The sequence below is a fragment of the Mastomys coucha genome, unplaced genomic scaffold, assembly GCF_008632895.1.
Source record: "Mastomys coucha isolate ucsf_1 unplaced genomic scaffold, UCSF_Mcou_1 pScaffold15, whole genome shotgun sequence".
NCBI lineage: Eukaryota > Metazoa > Chordata > Mammalia > Rodentia > Muridae > Mastomys > Mastomys coucha.
Window position 1 is genome coordinate 149,546,024 of NW_022196897.1, and position 6,314 is coordinate 149,552,337.

The following is a 6,314-nucleotide window of genomic DNA, read 5'->3' on the forward strand; positions in this document are numbered from 1 at the left end:
TAGTAGAGAACAACCCAAGGGTGGCGGTTACAGCAGAATGTGGAGAGTGGATGGTCGTCATTGGGAAAGCATCTAGAAAGGGGAAAGCTTTGCATCTGTCCCTTGACAGGGGAGGTAGGCTTCTGTCTAGCAGAGCAAGTGACACAGACCAATTTATTGGAGAACAGCCTGGACAAAGGCCCATAGGTAGGTAAAATAGTATGGGAGGGAGGCAATGAAGAAATCAATCCCCATGGAGGTGTGACAGGGCACACACTGGGGACCATTGAATGCTAAACTGAAGTCAGGAGTAGCTGCAGTGTGGGGCTGTCAGAAGCAGAATACAGCATCCTACAGAGATAAGCTGTGAGGAAGCCATACTGGAGCCTAGGGATGAGATAAAGGAATGGATCAGAGTTTTCCCAGGGCCTGCAAAGCTCGTCCATCCTTCCAGATGATGTCATAAGGCATTAGACATCCACCATCTCATAGAACATTCCCTGTAACCCAGACATTGTCAAGGAAGATATAAGTAGAGGATCTTAGTTGCCTCACAGGAAGCACTTGTCTCCCCTGGCATAGAATCCAGAGAGTTCCTTGTCCTTTACCAGTGTCAAACCCAGAGGCTTGCTCTCTCCAGAACTGGCCAGCTAGAGGCTATTCTAAAGTCCACTAGAAGTTAAGAATCCTGTTTACTGATAATAGTAAAATTGATCCATGACTCCTGTCCTTTTTTTTTTCTACTGGTCTACCCAAGTGTGGAGTGGTTCCTGGAAGAAGGACCAGTCTAGTCTGGCAGTCAGGGTTGAGGAGTTTGGGTGAGGGGCAGGAGAAGGACAAGAAAGCCTGGGTTTCAAGCTTGCTTGTGGAGCTACATTCGAGGTACATTCTGGAGCTACTCATCCGCAGCAGTCACCGCTCCGCCCCTGGCTGACTCTTGATGGCTTTGCAGAGCCCCTACAAAGTGCCACTCACCAATGGGAATAAGAGGAATGTCCCCGGGGCTGGAGGTGTGCTAAGTGGAAGGACTGAGCTGTGAGAATAGATAGTTATGGATCAATAAGGATCAAGGCTGAACCTTCTGAGTGGGTGGGGCTAGCACCCCAGTGTCCAGAAATTCCAGCCTTCAGGTCCTCTGACAAAGAGATGCAGAGGAATACTGGGGCGAGCTGCTTAAAGAAAAGAACATCCACAGGCCAAGACTGAATGGACGGGTTGAGTTAACCCCTCAAGCCAAGTCCTGGGTGTCAGGAGCGTCTTCTCCATGCTCAGAGCCCTCAAGCCATCCTTGGCTACTCTCACTCCAGTGCCCCCAGAGTCCCCAGCCAGATTTCCCAGACTGCCCTGCCTGAAGGCAGGACAGCTGGACTCCCTCTGGTCCTTGTCTTTCCCACTCTTTGTCCCTCCATCCCCAGTGACGTCATGAGAGGTGTAGGTAGTGTTGGCCTTCAGTGGTAGCAGTCTTTGGGGGCAGAGGTCATCTGCTGCCCCAATCAGTCCTTTCTGAAGGAGAAATCCATTCCACATTAATAACTTTATTACAATACAGGAAACATGGAATAAAGGAAAGTTTGCCCTTCTGATTACAAGCTGGGGCTACCATGCTGCCGTTTTTTTTTCTTCTGAGCTTTGTCTCTAGTAGGGGACTTTGTACAAGCTGGTAGTGGACAGGGGTGGATGCCACATTTTTTCCCCAAGAGCAGCCTCTTTTCTTTAGGGAGTTCTTGGAAGCTTTCAGAGTTCAGGAGGCTTCCCTGAGAGTAGACAGGAGAGGATCAGCAGCAGACATCCTCCATTTCTTGCGATAGCCACGCCATTTGCCTTTGCTAGAACTCTCTGTGACCTACCTTGGTAAATTCTAATCATGAACTTCACACCAAACATTCAGAAGTAGGCTGTGTCCTGTCAGATCAATCCGCACCTTCCTGTGGCTGTGCAAACATCACAGGGTCCCACACTGATCCCCAGTCCCCACCATCACTGCCCACGGGGTTAAAAAGGAAAAACCCTCAAAAGACAGTTCTTACTCCTGTGTTTTAGCAAAAATTTATCAAGCAAAATAAATGGTACATATGTTTTCTAAGTCCTTTTACTGGTGTGTCTTTTTCCACGTAGTGTTAGAAGTAGAACAGTTGGGGAATTCATGGTGGACGAGAATCTTTCCTATCAAGAGGTTAAACTTTATGGGTAATCTCCCGTCATATAGATTGGGAAACTGAGGCTCAGAAAGGTGATTTTCTGTGAAAGTCAGAGGTAGAAATCCAATCCTCCACCCTACCCCAACCTCAAGTGTGTGTGTGTGTGTGTGTGTGTGTGTGTGTGTGTATGTGGGTGTTTGCATGTAGAAGGTTGTATATATATATATGTGTGTGTGTTGTTTCAAGGACATCACCTACCTTGTTTCTGGAGACAAGAAGAGAGACAAGGTCTCTCACTGGCATGGAGTTCACTGATTTGGCTGCTAGTGGCCAGCAAACCCTGAGGATCTGCTTGTCTTCATCACTGGGATTTAAAGCATTTTCTAGGGCTAGGGAGATGGCTCATCAGCAAAGAGCACTGAATGCTCTTCCAGAGGACCAGGGTTTAATTCCTGGCACCCACATGGTGGCTCACAACCATCTATAGCTCCAGGTCCATGGAATCTGACTCTCTCTTCTATCCTCCAAAGGTACCAGGCACAAATGTGGGACAGAAGCAGGCGACACATCCATGCATATTGAATAAATAAATACATATTTTAAAAACATGTGACTCCACACCTAACTTCTATGCATGGCTTCTGGAGATTGAACTTGGCTCCTCATGCTTGAAAGATAAGCACTTCACCAGCTGATCCATTTCCCCAGCCCCAACCCTAGGTTCTTGACTCTAAGCATAGGTTTATGGGGAGGGTAAAAGTGGGTCTTCCCGCCGAAGAAGGAAGTGATGAGGAAGAGGGTAACAGTGAGATTTTTAAGAATAGACAAGAGGTTCAAAGACGGAGCTCTTTTTGGGGCCACCACAGCCTTTCAGAAACATGGACACCAGGATGTCCTAAGAGCAAGAAGAATCAAGTGGACCACTCCAGTCCTTTCCCCTCAGGTAGCTGGCCCAATGTCTTGCCACTGCAGGCCACCTCCTCACATTCATGTGGAGCCAGCATGTGAAAGCAAGATGTCAACTTCTCTTCCCAGATGTTTTCCTAATATCATGCTAGCATCTTAAAACAATTGGGGCATCTCGCCATCGGCACCAACTGAAGGGACAAGTCTGGATTGATGCTCATAGAATGCTCATTAACCCAGCACCCCAGGGCATCCAGGAATGATAGGATGTTGGGATACCCAGCTACAGTGACACTTGTAGTCCTCCTGAGGGGTTCACAACCATTCTAGTTTGTGAATCACACACAGTGTAGGACCAGTCACTCCACTTCTGTGAGCCCCAGCTGTAAGATGGGACACTGCTGTGAGGGATACTGGTCTCACACAGGTTTCTGGGATAGAGACTAACCACTCCATTTTCTGTCTTCAACACCACCCATTAACTGTCCTTCCTGAGCTGGGGCCACTCCTGCCTCACTGTCCATTCCCTCAGCCAGTGAGCACCAGGAAATATTTTCACGATGTTGCAATAAGCCCTGTCTCCACTCCTGCCAACATGGCTGTGGGGGTGGGGGTTGGAGGAGAACATTCAGCCCTAAATTGTGCTTAATAAGTCCATATCAAAACCATAAACCTTGGACTGCCATAAATTCCCCGACCTTGGTTCCTCCACCTCACCTGCCCTTTGCCCTCCAGTCTCCATGTAGGCCATCAGAGCCTCAAATCCGGTTCCCATTTCAGCTACTAAACAACCCAAGCCAAGATGATTAGCAGCTCTACCCTCATTTAGAGAGGGTGAAATGAAAGGTGAGAAAACTGGGGCATCTGAGGGCTGGCTAAGAACTGGAGCTTCTTATCCCAGCAGGGCCCCAGTACTCACAGTATGACCAGAAGAAACACAAAGAACATCAGTTGACAGGTAGCTTCAAGAGCCAAAGAAGGTTTTGGGTATCATGAATGACCTGCCACCTCACATTGATGAGATTGCCACCTTCTTCGATTTTGGAGCCCAGATCACCTTTGATTGATAAGCCTCCAGTCTATGTATCCTATGTAAAGTCCAAACTGAGGTCTAAGAGACCAAGGTCCAGAATCCCTTGCAGCTGTTTGGTGATGGAGTAGAGTCATGGTGCCAAGTACAATGAGCCTTGGTGCTTCCTCTTTGCCTAGCTTGCTGGACATAATGAAATTCCACCAGTCTCTGGGGCAACTATTGTTCTGTCATATAAGTGAGGGGACATGTTTAGGAGAAGAACGGAACTTGCCAAAGGACCTTAGCCGGTGTGACAACTGATCAGGTACCCATTGTCTGACTCCAGAGGCCACCCAGGAGGACACTGGGAAGCCATGGATGACTCAATCACTGTGTAGTGGGCACAGTAGGGAGAATACTGGAAAGTGACAAAGGTCAATGGGCAAAGACCCAGCACAAGGCATTCTGGGATTACAGAGAAGCGATACCACAAGGCACCTCCCTCTCTCCCAGAGCTCATCCGTTCACATGTACAGGGAAAGGCAAGGCTCACTATGAAGAGCCAAGGAGGAGCCTTGAGGTGGAAGGAAGGGGGATGGATGGCTGATATCTGGGAAAGGGAGTGTCCTATTGAAGGAGACTGATTCAGAGGCAGGAGTGAGGCAGAGAAAAGTACACACGAGGTGAAGTTGAAGTCAGAGAAGCCACAGAAGAGCACAGAATGGAGAAGGTCGACATTCCCAGCCACAGCACACACCACCTGGACCTTCTCCAGCCCCAAACCTCCTCTCCTCTTCAATTGGTTCATAAATGTTCCCTTCAGACTCAACTTCAGAGCCGCTAACATAAACAAGAAAGCCGTAAACAGGAAGAAACTGCAAAATTAAAGTGGAGCGAAGATTAATTTTAAGCTGTAGCCAGACAGAAATAGCTAGGAAAGGCTCGGCTTTTGTTCATTTTTCCTTTTGTTTATTTGCTTGGTTTGGTTTGGTTACTTTTTGAGACACTATCTCCTAAGTGAAGATGGAGAATCTGAGCTAGCCTTGGACTTTTAATCTCCCTGCCTCTGAATTCCAAGTGCTGGCATTGTAGATGTGTGTTATCATACCAGCATCTCTAACTGTCCCTCCTTCTTCCCTCCATACCTCCCTTTAGCCTTCCCTCCCTCACTTCTTCTTCCCCTCCCTCGCTCTTCCTTCCCTCCTCCCTTCCTTCCTCTTCATTCCCTTCCTTATTTGTTTGGAAAAATAAAGCAGAGTGCTGTGCCAAAGTAGGCCCGTCTCTAGTTCCAGCTATTCAGAAGGCTGAGGCAGGAGGATGACTTAAGCCCACAAGTTTTCAGCAAGCCTGGGCAGCATGGCAAAATGGCAAGATGTACTCTCAAAAGTAAAAGCGTGAGACGGGTGACTGATAGATACCACAAAAGTATTTAAGGCATCTCACCCAATGGGGAAGTTTTCCTTGAAGTTTTCAGAAGGAAAGACCAGGAAAGGGGCAAACTTTGAGGGGAGGTCACCTAATGCCATTCCCATGCATCTGTTAGATCTCCCAGCATCCCACAGTAGCCCTCAGCTCACGTTTAGAAGCCCACTTGCTGGTCTGCTCAGAAGTGATGGGTCCTCAAATGCTGGGCAGAAGAGTCTAGAATCTGCTGGGGGTGTGAGAACACACTAGGGGTTTCAAAGCAGGGAGTGCTGTGGCCAGTGTGTGTGTTTAAAGGGTTACTGTGGTGACAGTGTGCAGGGTGAAGTGTGGGCTCTGCTGCCATACGGGAAGACTAGAGAACTAAGAAAAATGTCTGTGCAGTGGTGGCTTCAGAAGAGAGAACGCAGTCTAAATGTTTGGACTCAGAGGTTGCCTAAGATGTGCTGGGCGCTTTTCTGAATCTTATGGATAGGGCCAGAGCAGCCAGGCTTTCTAGAGCCTCAGAAAGGACTTGGAGCCTACCTGCAATGCAGTTATGAAATGAGAAATCCAGATTCTCAGACGTTTTAGATAAGGCAGTGATTCAACTTGCTTCATCACTTTTGGTCTTTTCTTTCTCTCTTTCTTTCTTCCTTTTTAGTTTATTATTTTATTTTTCAAGGGTCTCACTATATAGACTGGAACTTGCCATGTAGGCTAGGCTGGCCTTGAATTCACAGAGATCTGACTGCCGTGTGTGTGTGTGTGTGTGTGTGTGTGTGTGTGTGTGTGTGTGTGTGTGTAACTGTGCAGGCTGGTAGCATGGCATACATATGAAGGTCAGAGGATAATTTGCTAGAGTCAGTTATTTTCTT